This window comes from Solanum pennellii, chromosome 4 (genome assembly GCF_001406875.1).
Source record: "Solanum pennellii chromosome 4, SPENNV200".
NCBI classification, from domain to species: Eukaryota; Viridiplantae; Streptophyta; class Magnoliopsida; order Solanales; family Solanaceae; genus Solanum; species Solanum pennellii.
The window spans coordinates 22531700-22542475 of NC_028640.1; the positions used below are offsets into that span (position 1 = coordinate 22531700).

Below are 10776 nucleotides of genomic sequence, written 5' to 3' on the forward strand. Positions count from 1 at the left end.
GACTGAGAATTGCAAAAGAAAAGTGAAAGCGACTAATGCTAAGGTTATGTGCAAAACTATTGAAAAGAAGTGTCTTTCAGACAAGTTGGTATCAAACCTTGAGCAGAAAATAAAGAAGTTAGAAGAAGAGTTGTTGGACATGCGCGAGTGGGCAAAGTTGTTACTCTCCGCCAATCCAACTTTGGAGACGAACATGGATATGTCACCTTTCGCAAGTCAAGTCACTCACCAAAATAATCCTCCTCCAGATTACTCTACCTCTCAAAGTCAACCGAGCTCCATTCAAATACCTCCAAAGAACATTTACTTTTCAAATCACCCATATCCTCCGCAAACACCATGGATATGCTCCTAAACCTCAACATCTTACTTTACACCCGCATTATCCCACTATGCAAGCTCCTCAATACGAAACACCTCTGCACCAAGTTCCTTGGCACCATGCACCTCTTATGCCATTTTCAAACCCTCCATATCAAATGTCTCTGTACCAAAGGCCTCGTATGTCATATTTTTTGGAACTACGTCAGACCTGATTCCCGTTTAAGAGGGGATACGTAGGCGCTCCTATGGGGTTCGGTCTTACCATAATAAAAACTTTCATTTTTCCCTTCTACTGATAACTGGGGCAGAATTTTTGAGAGAATCTCAAAAATTCCATCAAGATTTCTCCTTGCACATCTCCATATTGGGGCAGAATTTTTGAGTAAACTCAAAATTTCCATCAAAAACATCTTCTCAACAACTGGGGCAGAATTTTGAGAGGATCTCAAAATTGCTGAAAATCAAGAAGGGATAGAAATTTTTAAGGGAATCTCGAAAAATCCAACAGTCGAACTACAACCACAACAGATCAGAACAACAGAAGTTCTACACTGGGGCAGAAATTTTGAGAAAATCTCAAAATTTCTGACAATACTCCGAAGAGCATTCTATCAGACACCAAAGAAGCGCTGTGCCAAATCATGGATACAGATCAACCTCCCCTTTAAACTAACTATTTTTCTTTGAATGTAGAAAATACAGGTACATATACAAAGGCAGTTTCAACAATCAACATACCACTTTTGAGCCCAACAAATGACACTCGACCCTTCCAACAAGGCGGATGTCCAAGCTACTACATACCCTCCTCATTCAATTATGAAGTTGCACTATCTAGGTTTGCATGACTACATTATGCCCGAGATCGCATTATGCTCGAGAAATGCATCATTGCATGTGCCCGATAATGCATGTGCCCGAAGAAATGCATTATTGCATTGTGCCCGAAGAAATGCATCATTGCATGTGCCCGAAGATATGCATCATTGCATGTGCCCGATAATGCATGCGCCCGAAGAAATGCATCATTGCATTGCGCCCGAAGAAATGCATCACTGCATTGTGCCGAAGAAATCCATTATTGCATTGATCGATACTGCATGTGTTCAAAGAAATGCATCATCGCATGTGCCCGAAGAAATGCATCATTGCATGTGCCCGAAGAAATGCATCATTGCATGTGCCCGAAGAAATGCATCATCGCATTGTGCCCTAGACTGCATTGTGCCCGAAGTTTGCATAAGCCCAAGATTGCATCGTGCTCGAAGTTTACATGTGCCCGAATCAAATCAAGTCGTAAGTATCAACAGATGTCAAAAACAGATACGCTCTCCTTACTCATAACTTATATCCCAAAGGCGTCATTCTCCAAAGGCATCATCTTTCATGGCCTGCGGACTTCATGTCATGGCCTGAGGACTTATTTTATGCATATCATGTTCCTAAGGCGCCATAGTCTAATGGCATCATCCTCATGGCCTGCGGACATCATATCATGGCCTAAGGGTTTAATTTCTGTCTATCATGATCCGAAGGTGTCATAGTCTAAAGGCGTCATTTTCATGGCCTACAGACAACATTTTCATGACCTGAAGATACACTTTGCATATCATGGCCCTAGACATCATAGCCTAAGACATCATTTTTTCATGTTCTTAAGGCAAACATTCATGGTCAACATGGGAATTGCATCATGTTTACATTTACCGCTTATTTTCATATACATGTTCTAATTACTCTATTTAAGTGTTATTACAAGTTACAGATGTGCAGATTACAGACAAAGTCGCCTTCTGAACAGCTATTCCCTTGCTTACAAACAAAGGCTCCGACAAATTCTTGACTATTCGCACTATCGTTTCGCTACTCATCTATCGTTCAGACTACCATGAAGATATCCTCGGATTCAACTCGCCACTATGACCTACTGTCTCTTCATCTAGGCTCGTCCGCCTTACAATGCGACATCTAGGCTCGTCCGCCTTACAATGCGACATCTAGGTTCGTCCGCCTTACAATGCGACATTTAGGCTCTTCCGCCTTACAATAGGATGTTTAGGCTCTTCCGCCTTACAATAGGATGTTTAGGCTCGTCTGCCTTACAATACGACATCTAGGCTCGTCCGCCTTACAATACGACATTTAGGCTCTTCAGCCTTACAATAGGATGTTTAGGCTCTTCCGCCTTACAATAGGATGTTTAGGCTCTTCCGCCTCACAATAGGATGTTTAGGCTCGTCTGCCTTACAATACGACATTTAGGCTCGTCTGCCTTACAATACGACATTTAGGCTCTTCCGCCTTACAATAGGATGTTTAGGCTTTTCCGCCTTACAGTACGATGTTTAGGCTCTTCCGCCTTACAATAGGATGTTTAGGCTCGTCTTCCTTACAATACGACATTTACTCTCGTCTCTCGTTACAACCAGACATTTTGCTTATATTGTTATCAAATATTTTGGAGGTTGACGTTATTCTTCAGAGATGGGTTTCAATCCTTCAAGAAGTTAAAGACTATCAAGGCTTGCACTACGTCTCAAACAGATACGCTTTTTATCACCTCTTGTCTATTTAGAACTCATATTTTATTATTATTGGTCATACTCTATCTATTTATAAGCTAACATTTTATCTAGAATTTGCAGATATGATCGATCGCCCTTGATTACAATTATCATGCTATCCTCTATCACAACAATGACTCTATCAATTCTTTGCTACTCATACTCTGAACCGTGCTCAATGGCTGATTACCTGATTCTATCATGCTCTTCTCGCTTATCTGTCATGCTTTTTTAGCCTCTCAATCTCTCTCTTCTCGCTACTCTAATCTTATCCATTCAAGCTGATATCGTGCCTTCCGAATACCTTACCGCTCTTTCAACTTTTAAGAGTTTCATTTGCTCTTGAATCTAGAACTACACACGACCTGATTCTCGTATAACCAGAGATATGTAGGCGACTTAAAACCAAAGTCTCGGTCGTACCCTTTTTCAACTCTATATCGTTTCAATTGATCCAACTGACATCTCTCATCGGTCAGACAAAATCGGCTACTAAGTCAACGTTGGTTGCCTGACAATTCATTCTTCATTCTCAATCAACCAAGGGGCAGCTGTTGACACCCAATTTTGACCGACCTTTAACCATTTGAGGATTTTATTCGACTAAATACGTATTTTAAAATTTACTTAAAGTTTTAAAGTTTTAGTCGACTTTTCTCAAAAATCATATATTTTAGTATCGTTTACTTTATAAATTTATTTCAAATGTTTTAAAATTTAGGTGATTTTCAATTATACAAAAATATTTTAATGTATGTAGTATTTTAATTAAATACTAATTCCTACACTTTCTTTAAATTTTAAATTCTAGCCTATTCTATCATAATTTCTCTCAATTCTAGCCACTTGAATTAGAGTTTATTTCAATCATAGTCACTCTTTCATTCCAATTCTAGCCAAATTTTATTGCAATTGTAGCCATTCCATATTCAATCCAATCTGATTTCAATACATCTCATCTTTTAATCTCATCCATTTATTTTATCAAGCAAATCCTAACCCTTCATCTCGTATTAAATCAATGGTCCATAATTAATCCACCTATTCTAACCTAAGTAGAACCCAACCCCTAAAAATCATTCATTCTCCTCCCTCCTCTTCCTCTCCATCCGCCTCCCCTCTCCCTTCTCTCTTCCTCTCCTCCATTTTTTCCGGCGAAAGCCATCATCGCCGGTGAGCTCTCCCTCTCGCTCCTTCTTCGTTTTTCTTTCCTCCCTTCTTCCCTCTCCTCTCCTCCCCTCTTCTTCTCCTTTTCTCCTCATCTGACCAGCAGCCTGCGAGCCCCGCCAGCAGCAGCCGGCAACGCGAGGCCACAGCGAACAGCAGCCTGCGCAGCAGCAGCACCTGGAGCGGCGCACGACAGCAGTCAGGCCACTCCGGCCAGCAGCTGCGACCAACAGCAGCAACTGGCGCCCCTCTCTTCTCTCTCCCTTCTCCAGCGCTACTCTCTCTCCCCCTCCCTTCTCTTCTCTTCCCTTCTTCTTCTATTTTTATGCAGGCACCAGCGCCCTCTCCAGCCGGCAGCCACGACGAACAGTCGTGCGTGCAGCAGTGACGAGCCGCCAGCAGCTCCGGCGGAGGAGCAACACACGAAGACCATCGTGAGCCGCAACAACCAGCAGCAACCGGCGAGCTCCAACGACTGCGACAATAAACTCCGGCATAGTTCAAAGTTTCGGAGGTCATTTTTAGACGGATCTCAACAGACCCGTCGCGGTATATTCTTCATTCTATTACTATTCGATTTGTTTATCTTATGATTCTTGTCAATATTTTAACTTTGTTCGTTATACTTGTCATAATTTTGTTGATAAAATGTTTAAAATTATAACTGAATTGCTGGTTTATTATGCTGATTTAGTGAATTATTCCTTGATGTTTTTGTGTTAAGAAGGCATATGCTATGATATTTTGATCTGATTCTAGTTTGTCGTAATAGTTCTGAATAATTATGACTCGTTTGCATACATTGTACCGACATTGGTTTGGCAAGAAAAGCTTTCAACCCTGTTGGTGATCCCGTTACTTTTAAATTCTCTTTATCTATGGTAGCAAAATTAAAGTTTCTTGCTTGTCTGATTTGTATAATATTGGTTAATCAATACTAAGGTGATTTTATGGTTTTGTGCTAATTCGGAACGATTTTGTGTCTCTTTGTAAGACAAGTTTTCCTCATTATTTGTTGGCTATTGTTAATTGATCATAATTGTCTTAATTCAAATTGAATTGGTTCTTACTTGTTTTATTTTAGGAAAAGCTATATTTGATTGAACTGAAAATAAATTAAAATATTTTCTGATTTTAATTTTTCTTTATTTGTGAAAAAATATCACTCTCTTAATTTATTCTTACTTGTTTATATTTGGTAATGAAATATTTTAAAATTTTTCTGATTTGGTCCTCTTTTATAATAAGGAAAACAATATTGAATTGATTCCTCTAAATATTTCCTTTTCCTTATTTGTTTCCCCCTCTTTGCTATATAAATAAGACCCCTTTTATTCCCTTCAAGGAATCAACTCACAACACACATTCATTCACTCTCAATCACAAAATTCTCTCATCATTCTCCCTTCTCTCATTTGCTCTCTTGCTACTTAACAAAACATTAATATTCCGGTAATTATTCAAGGGTTCTTCTTTGCTATCTTATTACTTTGTTCGAGTAAAGGTTGAATCAATTCGTTTTGCTTAACGGGTTAGTATTCTTAACATTCACACTATCTTTACATTTACAATTTGTGTAAGCTATTGTTTTGTATGTAGAATTCGTCATTAAAACGATTGCATATTGTCTCACCTTAACTAACAAGTGTGATTACTTGTGTAGTTATTTAATTACTTTGACAGGTTTCATATTTGAAGTTCAAGTTGAAGATTAACTGAAGAAGGATTTATTTATTTGTTTGAATGTATATATATATCTATATATTTTTATTTTTTTCGCTATTTTATTTATTCGAATGTTGTAACAATTGTAACCCTAAAGATCATAATATAAATTTATTTGGGGGTCGTCTAGGGGAGGGGGATTTATATGCTTATTTGTTCGTTATATTTTTTAGAAATCATGCCTATAGGTTTGTCTTTAACCACCTAGATTTAATGTTTATAGGTATTATAATCTAATCAATTTTCAATTTGCTTGACACTTTTGTTAATAAAGTCTAAAAATAATAAACTAGATTCCGTTAATGTTAAAAGCAAATCATAGTAATTTAATAGGCTGATTAGGTGTTTTAATAATGTTATAATTTTAGCATCATCTTGTCATGTAGAAACCATGTCTAAGGTTTAATTTGTTCATAACATTTAAATTTACAAAATTAGGCATATATATATTTTTTGAACACCTAGAAATCATGTCTATAGGCTTGTAAATAAACTCTTAACATATCCACAAAAAACAGAACTTGTTTGTGCATATTTGTGCCCTCCCCCTAAAATTAGTTAATATTATTTCATGAGTAATCCCATTCATTTTCTTGAAGATTTCCGCATTCCTTGCAATATGTTATTTTCTTAAAATAATACTAAATTAGAATCATTTCATGCATTTAACTTGGCTTTAAAAATATTTCATATCAAAACCTTGTAATTTTCTTAAAAAGTCATCATTCAATCTTCCTTTAAAATTTTGGATTGATTTTGACATTGTTTATTTTGAAAATAAATTACAAGTACTATCTCCTAACCTATCGTTAGTGGAAAGTCAAAGGAACTAATGAGGTCTAGTTCCAATTTTTAAACCGACGCATCCTCGGAAGTACCACCTACCCATGAATTTCAAAAAGAATTATGTGTACTTATGTGTAAATATTTATGTGCCTACATGTAAACTAAATCTTTTAAATCATTTTAAAAAACATAAATTTTTTTTAGACCGACCTCAAATCAAAATTGTTTCTATGGTGGAGGAGTGCGATCAACAATATCGTGGCATCATCCCTATAAAGAAACAAACATTTTTTTTTTATAAAAATTCATATTCAAAACTTGCTCAATTTTCAAAACCTTACTTTCTCACATTTTAATTGTTTAATATTTACAAATTTTTGTTTATAGAATAGTCTCACATGCTTAAATATAAATAAAACTTGATTGTTTATTTATTGCTATCACCTAACCTTGCATGCTTAAATTAATGAAAAAATAGTATTGATTGTTTTGTATTTGTTATCACTTAGCAAGATTAAATAAACTATTAAATGAAGTGACTTTGTTTGCTAATTGTAACCCCCACATAGATTGCATGAGATACGGCCGGGACCCACACTTGTGGACCTCGAGGGATGCCTAACACCTTCCCCTCGAGGTAATTTGAACCCTTACCCTAATCTCTGGCTTGTTGACCTTAGTTAGACTTATTTAGGTTAGATAGGTGCCCTAACGCGCCTTAATTCGTTAGGTGGCGACTCCTCAAACTCAAAATCCCAAAAGAGTTGTTAGGTCGTGCACAAAACCCGTTTTCTGCGAAAATGGGGCGCGACACATACTCAGAAAAGTATAACAGTGAGAACGACCGCCCTCAGATTGTGAACCTCCACGGCCACCACCTCGACCAGAAAGAGAACCATCTCTATCTGAATGAGAACCACCTCTGCCACCCTGTACACTTCCCCTAGTTAGTGGTTGTACAACCTTGAAATTCAAGCTTGAGAACCCTGATGTAAGCCCCCATATCTGGTTCTAGGTAGTCTCTCACAAAGTATCCCTTATTACCACACTCAAAACAACCCTTATGAGACATAGATTGATGAGAGGAACCTGAATGACCAGACTGTCCTCCATGACTTATAGCTCTAGAAAATGAACCCTGTAAAGTATGCACCGAACTCAAAGAATTATGCCTAGTTAACCAACCTCAAATGTCGGCATAGCAACATGAATGGATTTGCTAGACTGATAATGATAACCTCTCCCTAAGTAACCTCGAGGTAGAGCACCACCATAATCATCTGAATGACGGGCCTTCCTGCCTTCACGTTGCTCAAATCCCCCATGTTGAATCATTTCCAACTCCTTAGCAGCATCTACCACCTTCAGGAAAGGAACACCAAAAGCAGCAACCTGAAAAACTTTAAGACATATTGGAATAATCAACCCCTTAATAAACCTTCTCACTCTCTTAGCCTCTGCGGGAAGTATCATCGAAGCATGCTTAGACAATGCATGAAATTTATCCTCACACTCTACGACTAACATACCATCTTGCAACGAACCCTCAAACTCGACCCTCTTACGCTCCCTCTCACTACGTAGAACAAACTTGGCTAGAAATACCTGAGTAAACTGAGTCCATGATAGTGGAAGGAGTCCATCTAGCCTACTACTTCCCTCCACCACTGCTTGGCATAGCTAGTCATCTCTATGATGTGTAGTCAACTCCATGAGACTCCACCAATCCAATTTGTGCAACCTCTCATGACAACTAACTGTAAATTCATAGGCATGCTTAGTTAAGTCACCAGTATAAGTCAGAGGATTCATTAGTCCGAACCTCTCATACATCTTTTGTTCATTAACGGTCATAGAAGGCATGTTCGCCAAATGTGATGCAATACTTGGAAATTTTATACTATCCAAACGGGGAGCTACAACAGAAGTTGGCTGAGTCCTAGGAGTTTGAGAATCTGGAGCAACCATTGGATCTAGAGTCTGACCTCCAACACGAGTTTGTGAGGCATCAGAGGAAATAGGCAAAATTTCGCATAAGCCATCCCCTCTAGAAGTCCTAACATATGAGTCAAAGTATCTTTAAGCACAAGGGTGGTAATAATATTAGGTGGATTCTGAGCCGGTCCATCCCCTTTGACACGGTCATGCACATCCCCATGAATAACATCTGCATCAGGAGGTATTTTTCTATCATGGCCCTAGGTAGGTATTGGTACTTCGTCTTCCACATTTGTTGCAATATGGCCCCTACCCCGACCTAGACCTTAGCCCTTGCCCCTTGCCCCTTGCCCCTTGCCCCTTGCCCCTTGCCTCTACCTCAAATAGTGCTCCCACAAGCAGGCGTAGGAATAGTCTCCTGATCACCACTTGTAGATGTAAGAGTCCTCACCAATTTGAGAGAATGAGATATCAAGATTCGAATTTCGATAATGAATGAAAGAATGGAATTTTCCTAAATGTCCTATAGCCTCTTGAAGATAGGTATGAATGTCATCATACTGATCCGCAAGACTCTACTCGACATTTCTCTTATACACGTGAGACCAATTTACCTAGAACTCTTATACCAGATTATCACGACCCAAATTACAAGTCATGATGGTACATATGTTCCCAACCAACAGTTAAGTCAAACCAACATATTTTATCAATTTTAACTAACTAATAAGGTAAAAGGTAAACAATGAGTAAAAATCTCCGACACAAAGTTCTTTATAAATATGAAATGCGAAAGCTAAAAATACCACCCATGAATTAGTGTCATAAGTACAAGAGCTTCTAAATATGATGCAAGTCTAAAACTAAAATGAAAAATACAACATAAGGGATATCCTATCTGAATACTAAAACAAATAAATAAATAAAAGAAAAGAGAGATGTGGGTCACGGAACCACCAAATGTCTCACCACAACTCCAATATACTTCAAGCTTGAACTCAAAATATTTCATGAGATGTGCTCGTACTCAAAATCAAAGTTGCACCACAAAGAGTGCAACAAGTGTAGTATGATTACGAAATCATATGTATCCAGCATATCTCATAGACCGATAATGAAGAATTAGTGACAGGATTTTATATAAGAAAAATAGTTCTCTACTTATACAAGTCTATATTCACTTACCAGTCAAGTTTCATCAATAAAGAATTGAACTTCATGTAATGTACAACCACCAATAAAGCACGTAATCAACAAGAATAAATGATGTGATGAGATGTGATGCAATGCTATGCGACACCATGAAATGTTATGCCTCGAATGTCAAGTATTCTCTAAATTGTATATACATGATACTCCTCGAAAGTAGATCGAGAGTTCATGACCCATGGGGGACTCGCGAGGTCCATATACCTACACAGACGATCTCGACGTGTTTATGCAGACGATCTCAATGCACTATCAAAAATCAAACGAATTCTGCACTGACGGTCTCCCCATGCCCAAATTATAATTTTAACATCTCACTATCCCTGCACGGATGATCTCCACATGCCTAGATCATACTCAATCTCATGTCAATGCATGTGCACAATAGTATTTCAATAAAGGGGATAATGATTTATCTCAATCGATTAACTATCAGCATAATACATAACCACCTCAACTATTACAAATATACAAGTTTAAATAAAAACACAATCACACAAGGAATTCAAGTCAATATTACATTAGTTAATGTTCATATGCTTTGGCATTCTCGGATTACAATCTGCCTACTATAGTAAAAAAACTTTCCCTTTATAACACTGGTACTCGTACCAATGCCCGTCACACCATTCATACGAGACTCCCCATATTTCTCCCTTACACATTGTCTATTCCAATTTTTTATCTTTAATTAGGAAAATGTCCTTCAACAAAGTCTAATTCGTGCCAAGAATCCTCAAGATTTTTCCTTCCCTTTTCGCAGAGATTTTGAATGTTCTTAATCTACCAATTATGCAATATTTGTAAGTAAGCGAGTTCATAGACACTCATATTACTACACTTCTAGCCTAAAGCAAAAACTCATCAAATTGAAATAGCTGCTAATTGTGGTGCCAACTAATATGTCATGTCTTATATTTCTCTAAAAATCAAGCCTGGTGTTTATCCTCAAACTCTTTAAGTATGTCAAATTCAATGTTAATTATATAATATACACCAACTAATTAATTATCTATCTCAATATAGAAAATAAATTTAATTTATATTGTAATAATAATAATTG

General features: G+C 37.6%; 1 long non-coding RNA gene across 1 annotated transcript; it reads left to right on the plus strand.

The window, feature by feature from the left end:
* Positions 1–5290: 5290 nt before the first annotated feature.
* Positions 5291–6295, plus strand: LOC114076753. Its single transcript, XR_003577749.1, has 2 exons — positions 5291–5507; positions 5739–6295. It is a non-coding gene; the product is annotated as an uncharacterized LOC114076753 (long non-coding RNA).
* The last annotated feature ends 4481 nt before the right edge of the window (positions 6296–10776 follow it).